Here is a 9,664-nt window from a genome sequence, read left to right on the forward strand (position 1 = left end):
GATACTTAGTGCATAAAAACTCATAAGAGGGATGAAATTTGCCATAAACAGAATACTGCAGCAACACTGACGCGAGTTTGAAAATTTACTAAAAATCATATCAATTGAATTTGGTGATGGACTACATATCAAATTGAAGCTTATTATGTGTAGTTTCACATGAAACAAATGAAACAGGTAAAGGAATTATATGTTAGAAGATATTTGAATTTTAGTGAAACAGAATCATAGCAGTTTCTGAATCCCCTGTTCCTAATTTAGAAATTCACAATAAATTTTAAAGATATAATTAGGTGGTGGATTTTATATCCTCAGAATCCTTATTGAGTCTAGTTTTAGAAGAAACAAACCTCATAGTCATATGAAATTTTTACAGAGAGAAATGTGGTTCGTAGTAAACAGAGGTCAGACCAGTCAAGTCCTGAAACAGGGGTAACTTTAACTAATAACCTGTACTAATTGGCCCTACCAAAAATTTTGTAAAAAAATTAGTAGATAGGTACATGAGTCTAGATTCAGGGAAAATTTACGGATCTTGATTTCGAGTTTCGTAACTCAAGATATGATTTTTCTTGTGAATGTGACGCAAGTAGCTTAAAAGCTGTGAATGTAGAAACAAATAATCAAAAGTTCTAAAAATGTTAAATTAAGCTTAGTAACACCTCATACTCGACTCCGACGACGGTCTCGGGCGTGGGGGCGTTACATTTAGTGGTATCAAAGCAGGTTTAGTCGGTTCTCGGACTACGTGTTGTATGTACGGATTTTGCTATACATGCCATATGTATAAATTGTGATAGTGTGACGACTTCTGACCTTTTTAAATGATTTTTTTATAGTAAATGGATCCCGATCCAGCTGTGGAAGATGAAGTAGAGAGTAATGCGCCAGCTCCGGCTGAAGGAGCAGCGCCGACTAAAAATCCAACTCCTACTGTTGGTCAGGGAGGAGGAGAAAGGGGTCGGGAAGCCTTTCTCCAAATTATGAGTGCATGGTACACAGAGTTCGTTCGTACGAACCCAAATGTACAACCTCCCCCACCTCCCCCAATTCCTCAACCTGTACCCCCGATGCCTCAAGGTATGGATCTGATGAAATTTCACAGAACTCCAGTTGATAGAATTCGCAAGCAAGGGGCCGAAGAATTTAAAGCAAATATTGATGATGATGCCGAGAGAGCAGAGTTCTGGCTTGAAAATTCAATCTGGGTATTTGACGAATTATCTTGTACACCTGAAGAATGTTTGAAATGCGCTATATCTTTGTTGAGGGATTCAGCTTATAATTGGTGGAAGACTTTGATTTCGGTGGTACCGAAAGAGAAAATAACTTGGGAATTCTTTCAAGAAGAGTTTCGGAAGAAATATATTAGTGAAAGATTTATTGATCAGAAGCGTAAAGAATTTCTTGAGCTGAAGCAAGGTAATATGACAGTTACAGAATATGAAAGAGAGTTTGTTCGATTAAGTAAGTATGCCAGAGAGTATGTTCCTACAGAGGCCAAGATGTGCCGACGATTTGAAGACGGGCTCAACGAAGACATCAAGGTATTTGTTGGAATTCTTGAATTAAACGAAATGGTAGTATTGGTTGATCGAGCTTGTAAGGCCGAAAAATTGCTTAAAGAAAAGAAAAAGGTAGAGGCTGAGACTAGAAATTGGAAGAAAAGACCGATGAGCGGTTCATTTTCACAGCAACCTGGAAAGTCAAGGAATATGAATCCTCGTTCCCAAGCTTCAGCTGGGCAATCATATAGGAATTATAAGAAGCAAAATGTGGGTCCTAAATCCCAGACTACTTCGGCAGCCAGTATAGGGAACTCGAGATTTGTTAAACCTGAGTGCCAGCGGTGTGGATTTTAGAAACAAATAATCCAAAGTTCTAAAAATGTTAAATTAAGCTTAGTAACACCTCATACTCGACTCCGGCGACGGTCTCGGGCGTGGGGGCATTACACTAATGAACTTGGCCAAATGAAAGGAATAAAAATGGATTCTCTATCCTTAGTTTTCGATGTTGATCACTAAATCAAGATGATGATATTATGTTATTATGTTTTTTACTTATTAATTAATCAAATTACTAAATTAACCTTAGCTATAATTCATGAAAACCATATAATGCATGCCCATCTTTGTCCACTCACAAATAAAATGGTCTAATTACAACATAAGGACCTTAACTTTAAAGTTCTATAGCTATTAGACACCTTAAGATATTAGAACTCAAGTTTTACACTTTACGCGATTTAGTCCTTTTTATCAAATTGACCATTGAAACGATAAAATTTCTTAATGAAATTTTCACACAATCACTCAAACATGATGAAAACATTAAAATAATAATAAAATAATTATTCTGACCTCAGATTTGTGGTTTCTATTCTGATTTGACTAAAAATGGGTTGTTACATAGGAGCATAAAAGTCACCATTTTACATCGAATAATCATCTAAAAACACATTAAGAACGGGATTAAAACATGTTACTTTTATCACTTATCAAATATCCCTACACTTAAGCGTTTGCTTGTCCTCAAGAAAAATCCTCTACCCATATTCAAGTTAACTTTCTCAATTTGTCATTTTCATCAGTAATGTTTCAAGATATTCGCAAGCAATCACGCATTGGAAATTCAACAAAAGGGGTACTAAAGATTCAAGCAGTCCAAGCTAAAAAATTTAAAGTACAAAAGTATAGGTGTCTCTCCCCTTATCGAAATAATTACCTTAAATTCGAAATCAATAAGAATTGACATCCTCACAGAGATTCACTCATGCACTCAAAGTGTTTAAGGTTCATAAAATATGCATTTAACAGTCAAATGAGAAATGTCATTACCATAAGCTTGCTTGAAAATCAAATCTCCACCACTAGAAAATGAGATGACACACCAATCAAGAGGTCTTTAAAATTTTGTAATAGGGCTTAGGTTAAGGGTATGGAAAAGGCCAGAAATGTTTGTTATAATCGAGATCGAATTAATAAGTTACCAAACTAGAAAAACAATCAATTGCTGAATCAAGAGAAATTACAAACTAACTATTCAAGCTCACTCAAATATTTTTTTTCTTCATTTTCATTTTGTATTTATTTTTATTTTGTTTTTCTCTTCTTTTTTTAGAACAAAAATAAAATTCAGCAATTCACAAAAAAAAAGAAACAAATTTAGACAACTAACCAAATCAAATCTTGACAAAAAGGGAGTCAATAAAAAAGATAGTTTTACAACATACATATGGGTCACAGGTTAATAAAAAAATGGGTTAGAGAAAAAAATGTGTTAGGATCAACGGGGTTTACTAAGGGTTAATTCAATAAGTGAGCTTTTTACAGGTTATTTGGGTTAAATCCTAAGTACCTCTATCATCTTAGTGTACCAAATCAATAATGTGGTCTCGACATGCATAATCGAAACAAGTTCTAGAATAACAAATCAAGTTAAAACACTCATAACCAATAATAAAATGAGCAAGAAAATATATGCTCATAGGTTCAAAAGCTCACAAAAAAATATGGTTTTGATGTCAAACTTGCAATTTCAAAATTTAAAGATAATAATTTAATTTAGGGAGACAGCCTAAAATATAATTTTTAAAAAACAACTTATCATGCTTGACTCTCTCATGTGTAAAAGTATAAATCAACCAATACATAACAATCCACAAATTAATCTAAAACAACATAAATAAAATTTCCAAATAAAAAAATAATCACACTAATGGAGGGTATGAGAAAATTACTTAAATACAACAACTAATTCAGGGATTTTTTCACAGATATACAAACAACCTCCCCACACTTAAAATGTACATTGTCCTCATTGTACAAACAGATATAAACACAAAATAAGTACAATATCAAAAGAGAGGGACAGAACTGAAACTGTTCTGAATTTTGATGAAATCTCGAGAATAGGATAACCTGGAATTGTGGCAAGTCTAAATGAAGTGCATGTTTTCTATCAAACTAATAAAAAGATAAACACAAATAAATAAGAAGAGAAAGATATTACAAACTTGAATAAAAACAACCACCAAAATAATAAAAATCCATATAGTTCAAAATAAAAACAAATAAAATTAAAGAAGGGTCACAAACCAAAATAAAACAACTAAAAATAGAAATAAAAGTAGAATCACAAATAATATAAATAAATCAAATAAAATGAAAAAGATTACTGATCAGCGTCATGAGAGACGTCAGATCATGAGGTGCATAATTGCAGAGAGAGATCCTCAAGTGTAAAGTGCGAGCAGCGCTATGATGAATCGGTGGTGGAGAACAAGGTGGGTCCATATGGTGAGGAGGATCATCATCAGAAAAATCCTCATGATCATCCTGAGGATCAGAATGAGATAATCTAAATCGACGAAAACCCACTCCAAGTTGTCGCTCTATCATCCTCATATGACTCATAATTAATAATCCCTGCGGGATCATCTGTTCAACCAGTGTAAAGGAGGATGTCTGCTCCAGAGTATCAATGAGGCCAAAATACCTCGCTAGGTGAGTCACATAATGGTCCAAACAGATAGGACCCTTCATACTGAGGTTAGATTAATGGTGAAAAGATAGGGCAATGAAGTATGCAAGATCGAAGGGTCGTCGCGTCGCTATGCTCCACAGAAATTAAGCATCATATGTACACATAATAGAGGTGCTCTCCCTCTGACCGGTCAAAATGTATGCCAAAATAGCATAGATGTAGCGTAGTTCCAGAGGTAAATAGGTCGTCTTCGACTGACTTGGGTTATATAGTGTTGTAGTTGCAGTAATGTCAGTCCAATAAAAAAAAGGTGACTGATGAATGTGGTGGTGTAATATGAGGAACCCCTCGGTACTCATGAACTCCTCGAAATAAAGTCCAAGGGTAGCTCCGAAACCTGAGACACTCAGATAAGGCATCGTATCACTGAGTCTAAAGAAAATAGTGTGTGCCTCATCCCACTTCGACATAACTTGCTGTAGGGAAAATGTCAAATAGAACTCTTGTGTGAGCTCTAAATAAGTCAGCTCAACGATGGTGAAATATCAGTCCTATAGAGCTATATCGATACGAGCCCAAACCCAGTCAACTAAATAGATTGCCTCTAATACCTCCCAATCTATGTAACAACCTAAACCCAAGTTTCACTATCTAAGATGCTGATATTGGTCCTCGTGAAGACCTAGTGGAAATTGTATACATGGATGGCATGCGACGGGGGTGGGGCTCGAAGATGAGATTACGCCCGATGTCTTCTGCTTTTTCAAAATGAAAACAACAACCTTAGATTTACTGTGAGTATTCATCATATGTTCTTGAAATGAAAGATAGAAGCAAATATCATATAACCAGGAAGAGTAGTGTCACCAATAGCTAATCGAACAAATAGATAAATTAATATAGTGGATAACACAATTCAACATGCAATCTATCTCAACACGAACATCCAAATCACATAATTAAAACTAATAACTATGCCTAAAACAAAAGACAAAGCAAAAGTAATTAAATAAAGTAATAACAGAAACTAAATAATATAATAAACAACTATCTAAGTCTAATAGTAGTACTAAAATAAATAAATAAAATAATAACAGTAATGATAGTAATAGGTATAATAATACTAAATAATAACAATAATAGTAATAAAAACTAATACTAAAATTCAAAAAATAAAATAATAATAAATAAATAAATCAACAAACAGGAAATAGGGAACCAAATGGCAGAGGGTGCGACGGTGGTGATAGAGGTGCATATGATGGAGGTCAACGAAGGTGGGTTGAATGGTCAGCGACACGCAGGACAAGAGGAATGAAGGAAAAACTAAAATAGTGTGAGGATCAGTGGAGGAGGGGGTGTAGGTGCGACGAACAGTGGATGAACGGGGCAGGGGAAAGTGAAGGAAAAGGACGAGGAAAAAAACTGAAGTCGTGGACAACGGTGGAAGATAATGATGGTGGTGTGCATGTGTAGTGGTTAGAACGATGACGGGGGAAAAGGATTTGGGTCGACGAAGAGAAGAGGGGAAAGAGAAAAAGAGAAGAGAGCTGGTGTGTAAGGCTTAGCTAAAGGGGTGTTGCAACAAAGGGAACGACGGTGCGTGGTGATCAGACTGGCAAAAGTGATAAGTGATCGGTGGCGCGAATGGATTGAGGGAGATGGTTGAACGGCGCGTAAAGGGAGGGAAGTAAAAACATGTAAAAAAAGAAATTAAAACCCTAGAATTTAATAAAGGACACGGTCATGTGTTGGCCCGTGTTGCCTATGTGTACCTTTTAACCCATGTGTAACACGAAATTTTTGTAAAAAATAAGCCTAGTTTTAACAAGGCTTGGGACACGCCTGTGTGTCGAGGCCATGTAAGATCACTCTTCGCTTCTCCCACACCCTTGTGATAGGCCGTATGAGTTACATGATCTCACCACGCCCGTGTAATAGGCATTGTGTCTCACATGGCCGTGTCTCTAGCCCGTGTAACTCTCTGTGTCTATGTAGGGAAAATTAAAATTGAAAAAAATTAGCTCTAGTATCCACATAGCCTGAGACATGCCCGTGTGTCTAGGTCATGTGCCCTCACACGGCCATGTCTCCAGGCCATGTGACCCCCCTTTTTTTCAAATCTTTTCAAAAAAAATTCAATTTTTTTAATTTTTTCTTCATTTTTTCAAAAAAAAAAGAATAATAATAACATGAAATTAAAATAAATAAATAAAAATAAAAGCACTCGGGTTGCCTCCTGAGAAGCACTTATTTTAAGTCTAAGCTCGACTTCCCTTTTCAAGCTAACAGTTACGGTGGATCTTGGAGCCAAAGCTCCTTTCTTTCGTTGTCAATATTACCACAAAAATAAGGTTTGAGACGAGTACTGTTTATCTTGAATGTGCTAAATTCAGGATGTGTTACCTCAATTGTACCGTATAGAAAAATGGTTTTTTACCACACATGGCTCAGACACTCTTGACTTAAACTCTGAAGGAAAAAGTCATGGATCCGATTTATCTAACATCACTTTGTCCTCAACTTTGAATATGTTAATTCTCTTCAAATGCACATCTTGGTGTTGCTTTTTTTCTTCTTTGTGTTTTCTCAGTTTCTCGTCAACCTTCGTTCGCCATTCATCTAGTTCGTCGAGCTGCACCATTCGCTCTTCACTTGTCTCTTCAGTTCTATCACTTTGAATAAAATATGACTCCAACATGTTTTCATGAGGGATTTCTTACAAAGAATGTTGAGCCACATGGTTACTAACATTAACAGAACAATAGTATCATCTCGCTCACTAGGTACTCTCACAAAATCAAGTGCTTGAAGAGTAATTTTTTCATCACCTACACGATGCACAAGGTCACCAATACCCACATTAATAACAGTTCTAGCAGTGACTAAAAATGGTTGACCCAAGATCATAGGTACATCAATATCCCCATGCATGTCCAATACAAAAAAATCAATGGGGAATATAAATTTATCAACTTTCACAAGTACATCTTCAATAATACCCCTAAGATACCTAATTGATCTATTAGCTAATTGAATACTTATCCTAGTAGGTTTGGGTTCCCTAAGACCAAGTTGTTTAAACATCTTATAAGGCATAACATTTATACTAGCTCCCGAATCAGCTAAAGCACTTTCAACATTTAAACTACCAATGAGACAATGAATAGTAAAACTCCCTGGATTTTTAAGTTTGTTGGGTAGTTTGTTTTGGAGAATGGCCGAGCAAACTGCATTGAGCTCCACAATCAACAAGTCATCTAACTTCCTTTTATTTTTTAATAGCTTCTTTAAACATTTTACATATTTTTTCATTTGTAAAAGGGATTCAACAAAAGGTAAGTTAATATGCAATTTTTTAAAAAGTTTAATAAATTTACCATATTTTTCTTTTGTGTGTTCTCTCTTTAATGCTGCTGGTTAAGGGATTCATGGTTTGTATTCTCTATTTATTGGCTTATTCTCCTTTTTACTTTCATCAACCTCATCATTTTTCATGACAGCTTCTAGCTTCGACTTCTTTTTAGGCTCGACTAACCCTTCCACGTTTCGAACAGTGATTGCGTGGATTTGCTCCCTTGGGTTAGTTTCAATGTTGTTAGGTAAGCTCCCTTGTGGTTTTTCCAAAACAAGTTTTGCAAGCTATCCAATTTGAGTTTTGAGCCCTTAAATCGATGCTTGCTAATTTTTTAGAGTTGTCTCAGTGTTTTGAAATCGAGTTTCTAACACCGAAATAAATTTAGCTAACAATTCCTCAAGGTTTAGCTTATTCTTTTGCTGATAAGGTTGCTAAAAACTTGGAAGGGATTGTGACATTTGATTTCCTTAACCACCCCAAGAGAAATTTGGATGGTACCTCCATCTTGCATTGTAGTTACTGCTATAGAGGTTATTTTTAGGTTTAGAATTATTACCCATAAAATCGACTTGCTCATGCTCTATGCTAGAATTAAAAAGTAAATAATCTAAATTGATCATCCCCTCTCCATTCGCATCATATTGCACTATCGGATTCACCTGCTTAGTAAAATTCAAACCATCAATTTTCTTACCAAGAGCTTCAATATGATTTGCTAAAATAGAAACTGCATCAATATTAAAAGCACCGGTTGCTTTAATCAATTTCATTCTTATGACTTGCCGCTGATAGTTATTCAGTGCTATTTTCTCAATAAACACTTGAGCTGCCTCGGGTGTTTTATTATTCAGTGTTCCACAAGTTGTTGCATCAATTAATTGCCTAGTCAAGGGATTCAAATCGTTGTAGAAAGTTTGGACTTGCAACCACAAAGGTAACCCATAATGAGGGCACATTCTCAAAAGATTTGTAAATCTCTCCTGTGCATCATATAATGTCTCCAATTCAATTTGAGCAAAAGAAGAGATATCATTCCTCAACTTAGTTGTTTTAACCGGTGAAAAGTACTTCAACAGAAACTTTCTCAGTCATTTGATCCCAAGTCGTGACAGAACCTTGTGGCAATGAATTCAACCATATTTTTGCCTTACTCCTCAAAGAGAATGAAAATAACCGTAAGCGTATGGCATCATTAGAAACCCCATTTATATTGAATGTGTTGCAAATCTCTAGAAAGTTAGCCAAATGAGTATTCGGATCTTTATCTTGCAAACCATCAAACTAAACATATTGTTGTACCATCTGAATTGTGTTCGGCTTCAGCTCGAAATTGTTTGCAGCAATGGTAGGTCTCATAATACTCAATTCAGTCCCAATCAGAGTAGGTTTAGCATAGTCAAACATAGTACGAGGCTATTGATATTTTGATTTTCTGCCATCCCCACAATAATATCTTTTTCCTCGTGATCGACTATTAAATCCTATTGACTTTGTCTTGCTTCTCTAACCTCTCTACGATTTCTACAAGCAGTCTTTTCAATCTCACTGTCAAAAAGCAATGGACCCAACAGGTTTCCTATAGTCATAAACCAAAATAACCTATCAGAAGCAAATAAATAAATAAATTAAAATGTAAAAACTAAATAAAAAACAAAAATATTGAAATAAAAATAAAAATGACTAAATTAATATAAATAAAGTTTTCCTAATATTTTAATCCACGGCAACGGTGCCAAAAATTTAATGTCCACAAAACCAACTATAAATTCAACAAAGACTAAAAGTACTAGTAATTATTGTCTTTCTATTATTTAACCA

General features: G+C 35.2%; 1 non-coding gene across 1 annotated transcript; it reads left to right on the plus strand.

Moving 5' to 3' along the window:
- Positions 1-8,782: 8,782 nt before the first annotated feature.
- LOC121210219 (small nucleolar RNA R71) lies at positions 8,783-8,889 on the plus strand. Its single transcript, XR_005905342.1, has one exon. It is a non-coding gene; the product is annotated as a small nucleolar RNA R71 (small nucleolar RNA).
- The last annotated feature ends 775 nt before the right edge of the window (positions 8,890-9,664 follow it).

Source organism: Gossypium hirsutum, chromosome A11 (genome assembly GCF_007990345.1).
Source record: "Gossypium hirsutum isolate 1008001.06 chromosome A11, Gossypium_hirsutum_v2.1, whole genome shotgun sequence".
Classification (NCBI taxonomy): Eukaryota; Viridiplantae; Streptophyta; class Magnoliopsida; order Malvales; family Malvaceae; genus Gossypium; species Gossypium hirsutum.